Genomic DNA, 16,718 nt, shown 5'->3' on the forward strand with positions numbered 1-16,718 from the left:
CATACTCTGGGCTCAAGCAAGCCGAGCCAGTTTACTGTTCTTGATGAGCGGAGTACCCATAATGTTAGGACGTCTGAAAGAAAAACAAAGAAACCAGCAATGTGCAAAGTTCACGCGGGCAGTGCACCTGTGCCCGGAAAATGCAAAATGGTGGTCACTACTGTCATTGACAACTGGATCAAGGCCAAGGTAAAGGCTCCCTCAGAGTCACAGTGGTGGTCATGGGGTGACCATGTGGTGCAGAGCCTTGTGATTAGCAATCAGTGCAAACACCCAAATATAATAGCCTCCTTCCTCTTAATAGTAATACTCATCATCAGCACCCTCATAGTATCAGCATGGTGGTGTAGTGGCGACCAGGATTTACTTCCCAGGTCTTCCCTGTGTGGAGTCTGCATGTTCTCCCCTTCTGTTCCTCTGGGTTTCCTCCCTCAGTCCAAAGACACACAGGTTTGGTGGGATTGGCGCACTAAATTGGCCCCCAATGTGTTTGTGTTCCCCCTGTGATGGACGGTTGTCCTGTCCAGACTTGCGTCTTATGCTTGTTGGGATCGGCTCCAGCTTCCTTGTGGCTCTGCCCAGGATAAGGGGGTCTGAAAATGGATGGATGGATGTGTATCGATGGCATCAGCCATGTTTCATTACAATGACTATAAACTATAATTGAAAAAAAAATATATACAAAATGTAAAAAAACAAAAAGTGCCAAATCATAAAAATAAATAAGCCTGGAGCCTCATTGGCATGTGTGTGTGGTGCCCTGTGATGGACTGGCATCCTGACCAGGTGTTGTTCCTGCCTCTGCCCTGTGGTTGCTGGGATGGCACACTGGCAGCCCTGCCCTGGATGAGCAGGTTAGGAAAATGCGGCGGTTTAACCATGACGTCTTATAATAAGTAGAAATAATTACCCACAAAATGAAGATAATTACAAGTAAATTGCGCCTAATATCTCAGAGTAATTTGGTAAACGACACAAATATAATGAGGTGTTCTATTGTGACTCTGACATGCTAAATCTGCGACATTAGGCGGACTTTAAAGAATTTCCTTGGACGTGTTTAATGCACTAAAGTTGTGTTTTCTTCACTCATTTAAACATGGGGGGGGGGGGGGGGGGGGGGGGGGGGGTATTCTGCACGTACCCAAGTAAAGTGGGCGCACATCACTGCCTTAAACTTTATGGGTAACTCACATCCCATCATTTTTACAGTGCGTGCAGAAAATGGAATTTACATACAGACGCCAATTGTGTTACAATTTTTATAATGACAAGGTAACCCTTAAAAGCATGGGAAAGGCGCTATATAAATAAAATGTATTATTATTATTGTTATTGACCCTTAAAAGTATGAGAATCGCGGACCCTTCAATACACTCCTTATAGATTTCGTCTCAGCTCCTCGCAATCAAACGTAACCAACACAACGCAGCTCGTCCTGACCCCCCCGGAGATGCGCTGACAGACAATGACCGGTCCAACAGGCAGATCTTGCACTTTATCATCCACTACCATAACCAACCCTGGGAGACCTGGTACCGTGAATGCTGCACTGTAAAAAATGCCAGTAAATTTAATGGTAAAATTACTGTAAATGGTGAAAGTAAAAGACCTTTTCTGAAAAAAAAGGAAAGTTGCCTTATGTTCTACTGAAAATTACCTGGATATCTTAAACAATACATTTCATTATTTTTTTACAGCCAAGTTCTGTAATATCGATATTTTTCTACCTTTAAAATATGTTATATACCGTTTACTGATGCGTTACAATTACACTGAAAAAATGTAGTACTAGGGTGTTGTACCGTGTTAGCCATTATGAATGTAGAGAAGAGCCAAGCAAAATGACACCTTTTATTGGCTAACTAAACATGTGAGATGACATGTGACATGCAACACATTGACATCTTGCCTGAAGAAGGGGCCTGAGTTGCTTCGAAAGCTTGTATACTGAAAAAATGTTAATTTTACAGAGTAAAACTGTTAAAGAGCGAAGGTAAACAACCGTAAAACGTAAAACGGTAAAGCGCTGTTTCAGTAACGCCGCTTTTTGCATAAGGACACGCCCCCTTTTACCATATTGTTCCTGGTGAACTGCATACCTTGTGAAAAAAAAACTTAAACTAAGTTAACAAACTGATTTTTCCCTGCATGCTGAAGATTTTCTGTGGTTATGGAAGCTGATTTATGGTGGGTTGTATTCGATAAGATGGCACACCTGTAAGACACCACAAAAGCAAACTTTACTTCTCCACCAGACAATGTGCCATAACTTCCTTAAACATTGAATTGTTTTCAAATTAAATGGTACATGTTTGCTATTCGGCGGCACGGTGGCGCAGTGGATAGCGCTGCTGCCTCACAGTTGGGAGATCTGGGGACCTGGGTTCGCTTCCCGGGTCCTCCCTGCGTGGAGTTTGCATGTTCTCCCCGTGTCTGCATGGGTTTCCTCCCACAGTCCAAAGACATGCAGGTTAGGTGGATTGGCGATTCTAAAATTGGCCCTAGTGTATGCTTGGTGTGTGGATGTGTTTGTGTGTGTCCTGCGGTGGGTTGGCACCCTGCCTGGGATTGGTTCCTGCCTTGTGCCCTGTGTTGGCTGGGATTGGCTCCAGCAGACCCCCGTGACCCTGCGTTCGGATTCAGCGGGTTGGAAATGGATGGATGGATGTTTGCTATTGTTGTTACTTTACTGATGCAAGCTGTGTACTGGTGTTTGACCCTGGCACTACTTTCTAATGAGAAGAGCGCTATATAAATGTAATGAATTATTATTATTATTATTATTAATAATAATAATAATAATAATAATGGTTTATTAATTGAGAAGTGCGTCCGACCTTCTTGTGCTCAAGTGCTTTGCTTTAAGACGGTGAGGTCCATGGTGGTCTGCCAACTGACCTCGGGTGACGAGTGTGGACCTCTGCTTACTTCACTCGCGAGTGACGACCACCAGTCCGGTTTGGTTCCTGTCTTGTGTTGAGGATAACAGGCGACGGCGAGTCTCAGAAAACAATAAAAGGAGATGGTGTGAAATGCGGACACCGCACGCGTCGGCTTAATAACAGAACGTGACAGATAGTCGATGGTGAAGCGTCTTCGCTCGGGGCGCACAGGAATCTTCGCGGGATCAGGTGCTGAAGAGCAGGTGCAATCAAACGATCTTCTTGATCTTCAGAAAAAAAAAAATCCTCACGACAGCAGCCCAGCAAACACGCGTGGCACCCGCCGCTTGGCACAGAAAAGCTTCAAATAAGCACCCAGTAAAGCTGCGAGCAGCTCGGAGTGGCGCGGTGGCGCAGCAGTTTAGGTTTACGGCGGCTGGTTTGAGTCGTTGGCACGCACGATCTCCCTCACTCTCTCTTTTTTAGTGTATTAATATTATTTCCTTGTACTTCATTATCATACCCGAAAATGTGCGTGCAGACTGGTAATTTTAAAACAGACACACGCGTAAAATATTCCTTCTTATTTTTTTATGACACTTTACTGGACTGTGTGGTTCCTCACAGATCCATTGCTTGATAAAGAACACCATTTCATTCTGGGAAGATTTCCTAGCATATGAAATTAGGTCTTTGAATCTCTTCATCTGCGGTGGGTTGGCACCCTGCTCGGGATTGGTTCCTGCCTTGTGCCCTGTGTTGGCTGGGATTGGCTCCAGCAGACCCCCGTGACCCTGTGTTCGGATTCAGCGGGTTGGAAAATGGATGGATGGAATCTCTTCATATATACGTGGACAAAACAGAAATCTTTGATGTACAGTATAGTAAGCTACTTAGTAGAACACGGAGAGGTCAGGAAAACCCGAACAAACACCGTGGGGTTGTTTTAACTTCAGGGACCCACTGGGATTTCACACATCTGTCATCTTGATATTTATGAAGCCCATTATAGATCTAAAGGAATAGGAACCTTCTTGCGGATGGCTCTTTATGGAGCCAAAAACTGTTCCTCAATGGCTTCACTTTGAAGACGTGACAATCGGATTTTTAAAGAGTACGTGGGAGAGGACCCTGCATGGTCTCAGGGCCGACGTCTGTATTTTTTGCTGCTCAAGGCGAAGCTGTAAATGGCAAACCCCTCCAACCTCACCCCCTTTTTTTTATAAAAGTCTTATGTAATACAATTTGAGATTAGTCACTTTTACTCAATGATATACTATTACCTTCTGTGAACAAGTGACAAACTTAAAGGAGTCCAAAGGTAAGCTGAGGTGCCAGCCGGGCCATCCCATTTAACAGCAAAAGCAAACTGAGAAATAAACGGGCGCACGACAGCTTATAAAGGGGTGGAGCTTCTCGGGTTCAGTTGCCCTTTCTGGGCGTGTTCTCGGCCCTGTGGCGCGAAGCGAAGATGCTACTTTTAGCAACAGCGCCCCCTGGCGTCCTGTGGTTGGCATTGCATGTCTCAGCGGAGCCCGGTAGACGATCCTTCGACGGTCATGCGTTCACATCATTGCTGTGTTCCACTTAAAACTTGGAACTCGTCATTTGTGACCTCCGACTTGGAAAACGGAAAGAGAACGCGCGCCTCAAACTCGGAATTCCAACTCGCAAACTAAAGCCATCACTCTCACGTCTGAGTTTGTCTGACTTCAGATTCTGATTATCAGTCCAAAACGGCGACACACACTGCGATCGGGAGGTACAGTAACACTTTATGGGTAAATTTGTTAATTAGAAGAATTTACTTTAAATAAATCAGCACAATCCATAATAGTGAATATCGAGAAGGCAGAAGAGCCGGTAACGAACGGACTGACTGATGATGGTAGCGCCATGCACCCTGCTGTTCGTATACTCGATGCTTACTTTGTGGTTGATTGCAGTTTTGAAGCACAAACAGCGCTCATTATTCTGTCCAAGCGCATAAAACAGACATGACAACGTACTTGTTGCGCCTTTCTGGCTCATCGGTCTCTTCTTCTATAGCACTACAGGGTCACAGTTAGCTAGCGTTTGTTTTTGAAACACCAGCTTTCGTGGGGCAGCCATGTTTACTTATCACTTGAGTGGCACAAACATGCCGGGGTCGCCAATGACGCAATTCTAATTTCCAGCTTTGCAACTCAACATTTTGCTTGTCATTTGGTTGTTCTGCATTGATTTATAAATATTTCCGTTGATGTATACTTTTTAAGAGAATGTGGTGGAGTGTAAAATGAGTGACATCTGGCACAGAATTTGGGGTTACTGGCAGCGCTGCCCGTCTAAGATGAGTTGAAATTTAACTAATCAACGCAGACCTCCGGTGTGCAGTGCGCAATGCAACAACAACAACGTTTACTGCTGTAACACATTATCATACAAACAATTGAGCTCAAAGTGCTTTACAAGATGACAAAGAGAACATTGCAAGAAAGAGAAACAAATAGGCAATAATATTAAAGAGTAAGCAACAAAGAAACAAAAAATAATAATCTAAACAAGAATAATGCTGTTATAAACCATTTGGGATTTGGTGTGATTTATAAAATCACAGTATTAATATTTGCGATGCACCATCTGTTGGAATGAAAAATTGCAAGGCATTTTATTACTATTAATGTTTGTGATGCACCATCTGTTGGAATGACATAGACATTGCAACCAGATAGACAGATAAGAAAGGCACTATATAACAGAAGGGCGACACGGTGGCGCTGTGGTAGGAGACCCATCTGGGTTCGCTTCCCGGGTCCTTCCTGCATGGAGTTTGCATGTTCTCCCCGTGTCTGCGTGGGTTTCCTCCACAGTCCAAAGACATGCAGGTTAGGTGCATTGGTGATCCTAAATTGTCTCTAGTGTTTATGTGTGTGTGTGTGTGTGTGTGTCCTGCGGTGGGCTGGCACCCTGCCCAGGTTTGTTCCTGCCTGTGTTGGCTGGGATTGGACCCCCGTGACCCTGTGTTAGGATATAGCAGAGAATATTGGAGAACAAGTGACCGACTATATAACAGACAGATAGATAGGAAAGGCACTATATGATAGATTGACAGACAGACACACACCAGAATGACTAGAGAGGAAGAACAATTCAAAAGAAAGTTAAATGTCTGACTCAACAGTCAGAATGGTGATAGTGCTAAGGGTATGGGATTTGAGCCATTTTCTTAAGGTCTACACAATAAACAGTGGAAATCAGGGTCACCATAGGACCCTACACGACAAAACAGCGGACTACAAATATAAATGAATTTGACAATTCTTAGAAGCTGAAGATTTTCAGTTTTGCGACGCCCAGTCGGTAAGTGAATGTGAGTTTGACGTAACATTTTACATCTCGCATATTTAAAAATGTCTAAATCTAAAAGTCCATCCATGTGTTTTCCTAATCTGCTTATCCAGAGCAGGGTCAGGGGTGGCAGCTGGAGCCAATCAGTCATCGGGCACAGGGCAGAAGAAACGAGATGCCAGCCAATAGAACAACGTAACCTAATAGATAAGTGAATTGCCTGACATTCATTGTACAAAGACAATGGCAGATTTGAGAGGTATGATGAAGTTTTCTGTAATTCTTATGAATTTCACAAATGATCCTTCAGTCAGTTTTGTTTACTTGCTTATCCACACTTTTACAAATCCTGGACTGGTTCAGAATTAGCTCTTTACTGGTTTGTGTGGTTCCTCGTTGAGCCTCACAGAGAGCCATGTAGTTCCAAGAAGGGCTCTTTGCATCTGAAGTCGGGTCTTTGGACTTTGAAAACATTGACCGATCTGCGGACGAAACTGAAATCTTGAAAGTGTAGAAGGTCGACCTGCAGCAGGACCCTGAAGAAAACCTCATCTTAGTTTTGTGAAGGTCTTCATCCCCATCAGAGCCTCCATTGACTCCGTGAAGATCACAGCATCGTCAGCAAAGTCGAGATCAGTGAATCTCTCTTCACCAACAGATGCCCCCCCCCCAGCCACTGGACCCCACGACCCTGCCAGCAGTGAACAGAGTAGGAGCAGAACAGACCCCTGACGGACCCCTGAATCAACTGGGAAAGACACAGAGGGTCTGCCTCCACTCTGCACAGCCCTCCCAGTACCAGTGGACAGACCGGCCATGATATCCAGTATGGCGAACGGCTGGGTCCCATGCCCGGTCGGGACACCCCTGCTGCTTATGTTCCAGGGGAGCAGCCATGGGCAGCTCAGTACCTCCCCCAGGACACTTGGTGGCAGCCTCCCTGGCCGACAGTGATTCCCTAACCTCCCGCAGGACTCAATGGGAGATGGAGTCCTCCACAGCCTGGTTGGGGCACAGGGTGGCTGTCTGGTTTCAACAGCCTGGCTGGACGAATCTTCATCCCCACCTGGAAGTGCATTTAGGACCAGGTGGTCAAGCACCTGGAACGCTTCTGGGTGGGCTATAAAAAGGACCAGCCACCACTACTCAGGGAGCCAGGGTCGGGAGGAGGAGGACTATGCTTGAGGAGGAGTGGTGCTGAAAGGGAGAATGGTGTTGTGGGACTGTTGTAGAAGTGCTTTGTGGACTGTGTATTGCCTGTGGGTCACGGGGGAGACGCACGCCCACGGGTGAAGGACAATAAAAGTCTGTATTGGTTTTATATGTGCCTCTATGTCCATCTGTGTCGGGTCGGGCGCCTATATAGCGCATTGTTACACCAGTAACTTTGGGGGGATCCCATGAACCCTCAGGATGTCCCATAGGGCAGCTCGATCAACTGAGTCAAAACATTTATGAAAATTGATGACAGCTGCAAAGAAACTCAGCCGATACCCGCGTTTGTGCTCCATGAGACCCCTCGGTGCCAGGATGTGGTTGATGGTCGACTTCTTGGGCGTAAAACCAGGCTACTCTGGTCGCTGAAAGGTGAGCAAGTCACGACCCTAACGAGGACCTTACCTGGCACCAAGAGCAGTGTGACTCCCTGTAGACTGAGTGAGAGGGTCTGAGTGTCTGGGCTTGGGAGGGTCCTGATGAAAACCAACATCCAGGCCTTTAATGACCTCCTGGGCACATCAGCAGTGTGTCTGTCTGTGGAGAGAGTGTCGACCTTGTCATTGAGAGGTTTAGTGACCTTCAGGTGACACTGGTGACTCTTCCTATGAAGTCAGTAGAAGGATTGGGAGAGCATGGGGGGCTCATGAGGTCACCAGAAAGGGGTGTGTGGTGCTCCCGATATCTGCAAAAGGACAAAGGTTCAAGCCTTTAGAGTCCTGGTGCTCCCTGGTTGTGAGACATGGACGCCATCCAGTGACCTGAGATGAAGACTGCACTCCTTCATGTGGGTCTCTTCAGAGGGTCCTTGGGTCCCATTGGTGTGACTTTGTGTTGCTCATGGAGTCCTGACTGAGGCACACGATCTGCATTGTGAGGGACGGTCAGTTACTACAGCCATGTGGCGCCGTTACCTGAGGGTGACCCTCATTGCTGAGGATTATAGTGGCTGGACCAGGCCAAGGGGATGCCCATGTAACATCTGTCTGTGGTAGATAGAGGGTCATTTCCAGAGGGTGGGACTGGACCGTGTGTCTGCCTGGGGCGTTGCCAACCGGGATCCCGAGCTGTTTTGTTGTGTGGAGGGTGCGGTGATGCACTTGACCAGTCCTGGTGCGCCAGGTTTGTAAGAAATGAATGCCATCCAGTGACCTGAGATGAAGACTGGACTCCTTCATGTGGGTCTCTTCAGAGAATCCTCGGGTCTCGCTGGTGTGACTTTGTGTTGCTCATGGAGTCCTGACTGAGGCACATGACCTGCATGGTGAGGGAGCATCAGTTACTACGGCCATGTGGTGCCATTACCTGAGGGTGACCTTCATTGTTGATGACCTGAGTGGTTGGACCAGGCCAAGGTGATGCCCATGTTAATACCTGGCTGCAGCAGACAGAGGGTGGGACTGGACCATGTGTCTGTCTGGGGGGTTGCCAACCGGGATCCTGAGCTGTTTCATTGTGTGGTGGCTGCGGTGACATGCTGTACCAGTGCCTGCTCCCTGACCCAACCTGTCATCAGTCCACTGCCATTTCACAAATGTCTTATCATTAGTTACTGGTTATTCATGAAGCCCGTTACACATCTAAATAAAGCTGCTCTCTCAACGGCCACTTGAAGTTCCCACAAGAGACCACCACAACCTCCTTATGGCCAGTTGTCTTCTTTGAGGACGGTCATTATGGTAGAACTGGCTGTTCCATGGGACGAGGGAATGGTGGCTGCCTTTGAGAGAAACAAGGAGATGTAGCCAGAGCTGGCAATTGTGTGCCTACTAGCAGAATGGAGGATTATATCCAGGAATATCCATCCAGAGGGTCCTGAAGTCTCTTGGGGATCACAGGCTCTGAAAGATCTGGCAGAAGAGATGGAACAAAGGAGTCTTTGGCTTGGGCTGTGAAGAAACGATAAAGCAGGGACCCTGAGACATCTCCACCGCTGCTCCACCACCTCGACGTGGCACAGCAATGAAGGGTGGCTCCCAGCAGCTGGCACAGTGGTACCATCAGAGGTGCGTCGGGCAGAAATGCCCAGGCAGGTGGACTCCACCTGTGCTTACTGAATATTTATCTTCCTATGGACGGTTCTTTTGGGGGTCAACCCTATGGCGTTGTTCTCCAGAACTTTTCTGGCACGTTCATTTTAAGAGTACCCTGCACCTTGTGACAGAACCAGTAGGGGGCGTGCCAGCCAGCCACCCAACCCGGCACAGACAGACACAGGAGGCACACTTATAAAACACGGGTGCTTTTACTTTTTGTATCTTCACACGTGGAGAGCGTCTTCCCCGTTCCCACAACACAGACCAGACACAAACAGCACACCTTAGTACAATTCTCTTTACTCTTCCTCTTCCACTCCTCCTCCTCGGCAAGCTTCATCTCCCTCCACCCGGCTCTGACTCACTGAGTGCTGTCTGCTGGCCCCTTAGATAAGGCACATGGAAGTTGTTCAGGTGCTGGTTGCTCCCCCTTTCCTGCAGCACTTCCAGGTGTGGAGCTGCTCACACGGGCTCAGGAACAGCTGCAGCGCCCCCTGGCGGATCCCAACGGGGCTGTTGTCCAACTCCATCTCCCATGAAGCCCTGCGGGAGTCTGAGGCACCGCTGCCACCCAGGGGGGCTGCCATCTAGCATTCTGGGGAAGGTAATGATCTGTCCATACTCGTTCCCTTGATCCTTGAAGTGACGTCCTAGCCGGCTAAAGGGCTCCAGCCATCCATGACATCCTGTGAATGAGATGTCACTTGATTTTAATGACTGACAATTGATTATACTGTATGTCCAGATTAAGTGGTTTAGGTATTCATTATTTGATAAGGTGCTCTCTGAGTTGTTGCCATGTGTGCCAGTGTGTGAATGAATGCGCTGGACTGGCTGATTGATTATTCATTGGTGCGTCTTCACTGTAAACCTTCACCAGTAACTGTGGCCGATGGCTCACCGGAGGTTCAGCGCGGTTTTCACACTTCTCCATCATCTCGATGCCATACACATGCCAGGTCTTCATGGGGTCACGATCATACGTTATGAAGCAGCAGTGAAGAATGAACCGAATGTCATCACCGTCGGACAAGTGGTCTGTCAACACTGAAACAGGCACAGCCACATGTGTGTCCCCAATCCCTCTTACACAATCTCGATTTGGACTGAGGTGGCGAGCCGATCTTCAGAAAACCCCATTTTATTTTTTTTTGTAGGGTTAAACAACAGGCAGTGGTGCCAGGAAATTAAAAGGAAAGCGAGCAGACGAGCAAGTTTATTCCAGAAGATTCCGCCACTTCCACTTTGGGACTCCCGTCATCACGTGTCTCATCATCGCCCGCCAGCTTGTGACTTTTTCTGCTGTGCGCTGCGCTTTTAGCAGGAGACTCTCCTTTCTTTTTTTTTTCAGTCGATTTTTATGTAATAATGTTTACGGATTGTTTTTTAATTATTTCTATTTGTCGTGTTTAATAATCTGGCAAGGAAGCGAACACAAATCTTTTAAATGAAACATGACACCTGCGGCACTGCATGGCTGGCGACGCGCTGGCACAGCACGTGTAACGGACGGGACTCTCGTTTTAACGCCTACGCCTCTTTCTGTTTGACTGTTAGTAATCAATGCCACCCTCGTCGTGGAGACTGGCAGCCAACACTACCGTTGGAGACTTTTTTGTGGTCAGCCCACCATAGTGTCTTTGTGGAGGATGCAGGCTCTCGCAGTGTCAGCGGAGATATTCTGTCTGCTCCAAAACCCACCCATCCCAAGAAGGTGGGAGGAAAATCAGGTTTCTCTTCTCTAAATTATCTGTCTGTGTGTGTGTGTGTGTTACGCTTTATGGCCGACCAGCTTCCAGTCCGGGTGGTCTCAGCTCACCGCTCACCAGTTGAGGTTCTAAAAGTGCACAACGAATAGAACCCTTCCATCCATCCATCCATTTTCCAACCCGCTAAATCCGAACTACAGGGTCACGGGAGTCTGCTGGAGTCAATCCCAGCCAACACAGGGCACAAGGCAGGAACCAATCCCGGGCAGGGTGCCAACCCACCGCAGGACGCACACAAACACACCCACACACCAAGCACACACTAGGGCCAATTAATAAGAAATCAAAATCAGAATTGGCGGTGCAGTCCGTACAGAATGCATTGTTGGAAATGTTTGACACACGCAAACCGTAATAATATAGGGTGGTCCAGATCTAATTATGCAATTTTCATTACGCTATAACTTATTAAGTTTATTACATAGAAAATCACCAGAAAAATCCTGGACCATCGAGAATAATAATAATAATAATAATTCATTACATTTACATAACGCTTTTCTCAGAGAAGTGTGCGAACTGACGACATGAAGAATCGCCTTTGCACCGAACTGGAATCGTCCCCGCATAAATCAAAGTCATCCAGACGATCTGGATCAGCATAATCAGATCTGGACCACCGTGTATTGTAACGGGCACCGAGATGGAAAGACCACGACATACGCCGAACGAGAGTGAACGGGCGCAACAAACAATTCACAGTCACACTTCTACCAGCACCTATCGGGCCCGATGAGTTCTGCGATGGACGGAATTAACGCTTAAAAACGGATTTTAGATTTCAAAACGGAATTTAGACACTGAAGGGGTGACTGTTAGAAAATTTACCAGCAAATTAATTGATTGAATAATCTGTAGTGGTCCTCCCTGCTTGTAGTTTGCATGTTCTCCCCGTGTCTGCGTGGGTTTCCTCCAGGCGCTCTTTTTTCCTCCCACAGTCCAAAGACATGCAGGTTAGGTGGATTGGCGATCCTAAATTGGCCCTAGTGTGTGCTTGGTGTGTGGGTGTGTTTGTGTGTGTCCTGCGGTGGGTTGGCACCCTGCCCGGGATTGGTTCTCTGCCTTGTGCCCTGTGTTGGCTGGGATTGGCTCCAGCAGACCCCCGTGACCCTGTGTTCGGATTCATCTGGTTGGAAAATGGATGGATGGACGGACAGATAATCTGTAGTTGTATCATTCACTACTAGTTTGAAGCGAACGCAGTTCGTAGTCCAGTCGCGCCTCTGTCTGTCTGTCTGTGCGCGTCTCGTTAAAGGCACGTGAATTAGCTCGCTGCACGAGACAGAAATGTCAAAGCGATCAGGCTCAGATACCTGAAGTACGACGAAAAAAAAATAAGAAACACGAACTGAACTGCAATATTGAGGGCACAACAACACCCTGGCGACTTTTGCGAATCTGGACAACGTTTCTGCAAGTTATAGACTGGACATGGAAAGATCCTTGCAATGACCACGTCAGAGCTAAAAGCCATCTCAAAAACCAGGAGACATTAAGATCAAAAAGTGTTCCCTTTCAGGTAACAACAGAGGAAAACAACAAAACCGTCAGATGCAAGACGCCAGTTTGTGTCCATGTAAGTCAGACATACCGCGGAAAAAATGACGAAGATGCGGCCTTTCTTTATTAAGCATTGGAAACAAGGAGGCGAGCGCAGTCTTCATCACACTCATCTGCCTCGTGTGTTTGAACAACATATAGACGCCATTCTTCGAAAGATTAGTGGCAAGAAAATAAATGTATGTTGTAGCTGAGAGCACAGTGTTCTCATCATGGCGAGAATGCATTTGGCTGTATGGCAATTCTTTTAGGCAGTGGCGTAGCTAGTGGGCGGTCCGCCCCGCGTGGCACATTTTTGGGGGCGGCATTATTGGCTCCCGTGTAAGCAGCAGGATTCGGAAAAATATCACTCATGAATGAATTCTCTGATTTTCATCCACAAATGCTTCAAAAATCATTTTCCGACTGTCCTTCTGTGACGGCAGTTGAAATTTATGAGGCAATAACAAAAATAAACAGAAACATTAGATGATAGATAGGTAAATATATACTTTATTAATCCTAAGGGGGAATTCACAAATTCATTACACCGATAATAATTCCTAGTAAGATAAACAACTAATTCACAATGTATAATTTCGTTTCGTTAACAATCCGAATGCGTTCTTGCTCATCCCCACCTATCACTTGTACAGCACACCGGTTCTGGTTTTCGCAGCGTAATTATATTAAACTAATAATCAGAACACGGCTTATCAGTGCGTCTGTTCTATATTCTTGTCTAGTTGATGCTTATAAATAATTATATGTGAAAAAAATATTGCTGTTTCTCTCTATATAAATAAATCTATGCAAAATGTATCTTAATTTTTTCTCTATACGTCATTTTAATTTTCTATAAAATAGAAACATATTCAGATACGTGGGAGGGCGGCAAATTGAAGCCCCGCCCCGAGTGGCGCGAACTCGAGCTACGTCACTTCTAATTGTACTTGAAATGATATTTAACCGATATTACCAGTTAAATGTTATCAGTAAACTACGGAAGCCGAGAGTGGACGTGCAATATCGTTATTTTTTTTAAATGCTCTCCTCAAGATAACAGACTAATTTTATCGAGATGTCGAGAAAGGGAACTTTGTTTTCTCGAGATAACGGAATAATTTTATGGCGATCTCGAGAAAACGAAACTTAACCTTTGCTCCTGCAGGCATCAGGTTCGCTTACATTGGGACGCCTATACAGCTGGAGCCTTGCTAACCGTCTTCTTCAACGGCGGAGACACTTAACGTTATTATTTTCTAAACTAAGGCGTAAACATATCAGCCCTAAATGTGACGCGCTGATTTCTGCTCTTCTGCCATTTCAAGCAGGACGTGGCTTCAATAAGCTAAACGTTAGATCCAATTATTTCATAATTTCGAGAAAACAAGATATTTTGTTTTACCGAGATCTCGATAAAATGATTCCGTTATCTCGGGAAAACAAAGTTCGTTTTCTCAAGATCTCCATGAAATTAGTCTGTTATCTCGAGGAGACGATTTAAAAAAATAACGATATTGCACGTCCTCTCGGCTTCCATAGTGAACGGCACTGGTTGTTAACGGCTTCCCTTTTAAAAATTAACAAAGATATTTCTGGATTAATGAACGTTTTACCTGGCGGTGACGAGGCACGCGGGGTCCACATTTGCCTCTTCCCTTATAAACTCGGACCTGGGCAGAAGAGCAGGCGTCTCCTCAGATGTTACGAGTCCTTAAAAGCGGGCCTCGCGATCAGAGCCTCCATTGACTCTGTGAAGATCACAGCATCGTAAGCAAAGTCAAGATCCATGAATCTCTCTTCACCAACAGATGCCCCCCACAGCCGCTGGACCCCACGACCTTGCCCGACAACCAGTCTATACAAGCATTGAACAGAGTAGGAGCAGAACACACCGCTGACGAACCTCAGAATCAACTGGGAAAACCTCAGAGGTCCTGCCTCCACTCTGCACAGCACTCCCAGTACCAGTGTACAGGCCGGCCATGATATCCAGCAACCTTGAGGGGATCTCGTGAACCCTCAGGATGTCCCACAGGGCAACTCGGTCAACTGAGTCGAACGCTTTGTGAAAATCGACAAAGGCTGCAAAGAAACTCTGCCGATATTCACGTTTGCACTCCATGAGAACCCTCAGTGCCAGGATGTGGTTTATGGTAGACCTCTTAGGTGTAAAACCAGACTGTTCCAGTCACTGGTAGGTGAGCAGGTGATCACGGATCCTATTGAGGATGACCCTAGCAAGGACCTTACCCGGCACCCAGAGCGGCGTTATCCCCCTGTAGTTGCCGCAATCCAGGCGATCAGCCTTCTCTTTCTAGATAGGGATAACAAGTCCCGTTGTCCAGTCAGTTGGGATGATGCCCATGTCCCAAATGGAAGCAAAGATTGCTTGCAATGCCAGGAGGACAGCCTGGAGAAGTTCACCCTGGACACCACAGACCCCTGCAGCCTTTCCTCCCTTCAGCTGGTTCACCAACTGTGCCATCTCAGCGAGACTGGAGGGTTCACAGCTAACTGGAGGATCAGCCTCAAGGACTGTGGACCAGAGATATCCAACGTCCTAGCCGGAGGATCAGCTTTGAACAACTACTCTAAATAGCTGACCCAGCGGGTCACAACTGCAGTGTCATCTGTATGGACCGTTCCATCAGCTGCCCTGACTGTGACTCTCTGAGGAACAGATTCGGATGTGTGTAATGCTTTGATTCCTCTGTAAGCAGGACATGGGTCGCTAGACCACAGATGGTGTGTCACCTGCTCACAGATTTATCTAACAAACGCCTCCTTATCTGCCCTCAGAGTCCTCACAGCCTTCCTTCTCAGTTCCCGGTACAGACCAGAGTTGCCATTGAGTCGTGCGCTGCGACTGCTCTCGATGATATCCAAAGTGCCCTGCGAGATGAAACAACACCGGTAACACCAACACAACCCTCAGCAACCTTCAGGGTCTTGTCACAGAAGGTCTCCCACATAACTTTAGGGTCGGCAGTCATACCCAAATTTGCGAAGTTCCTCACACAAACTGCGTGCAATCTCGTTAGAAACAGCCTGGTGTTGGAGTCTGGTCAAGTCCAGGCTCATTTTCCTAGCAGGTGATAACTCACTGGACCTCAGCTGGATCCTAAGAGTAGCAACAACAAGTCTGTGGTCAGAATTCACAAACTGGGCACTCCTGTAGACCCTGCAGTTTTGCAAGAGCCTCCAGCATCTGTCCACGAGGATGTGATCGATCTCCTTCACCGCACCACCAGTATTGGAGTACCAAGTCCAGCGATGCGGTTCAGGGCGCTGGAACCAGGATCCAGCGATTCACAGCTCCTGACCTTTTGCAAAGTCAAAGAACATGGTGCCACTTTCACCATGGTCACCAGGCCCATGGGGACCAAGACAATCCTCATAGCCAGCTCTGTCAGTGCCAGTGGCTGCATTGAAGTCACCCATGACCAGAGGAGTGTCACCCTGTGGGCACCCATCAACCACCGAGCAAAGCTGCGAATAAAATGTCTCCCCCGCTGAGACATCACTCACCGCGGGGTCCTAGCAGACACTGAGACAACAGACCAGGCACCCAGGGAGTGCCACAATCTGAGCCCCATAATACACTCGTTGAAAGGAGTGACATCGGACACCATCGGAAGAAGCAAATCCACTACAGCAACAGCTACTCCTTGAGTATGACAGCCATCAGACTGACCAGACCAATAAAAGGTGTATCCATCTACACAGATCTGGCCAGTCCCCGGTCTGCCCACCTCAGAGAGTGCTGTCACTGAAATGCGGAGTTTACGCAGCTCCTCCGACAACAGAGGAAGATGATCATCGTGCCGGAGAGACAAGACGTTCCATGCGCCCACCCATATGGGCCACCTCAAATTGGGCCCGAGTGCTGCCGTGCAGCGGGCGACGCCTCAGCACCACACCAGTGCCGATCCCCAAAA

The sequence above is a fragment of the Erpetoichthys calabaricus genome, chromosome 11 (assembly GCF_900747795.2).
Source record: "Erpetoichthys calabaricus chromosome 11, fErpCal1.3, whole genome shotgun sequence".
Taxonomy (NCBI): Eukaryota; Metazoa; Chordata; class Cladistia; order Polypteriformes; family Polypteridae; genus Erpetoichthys; species Erpetoichthys calabaricus.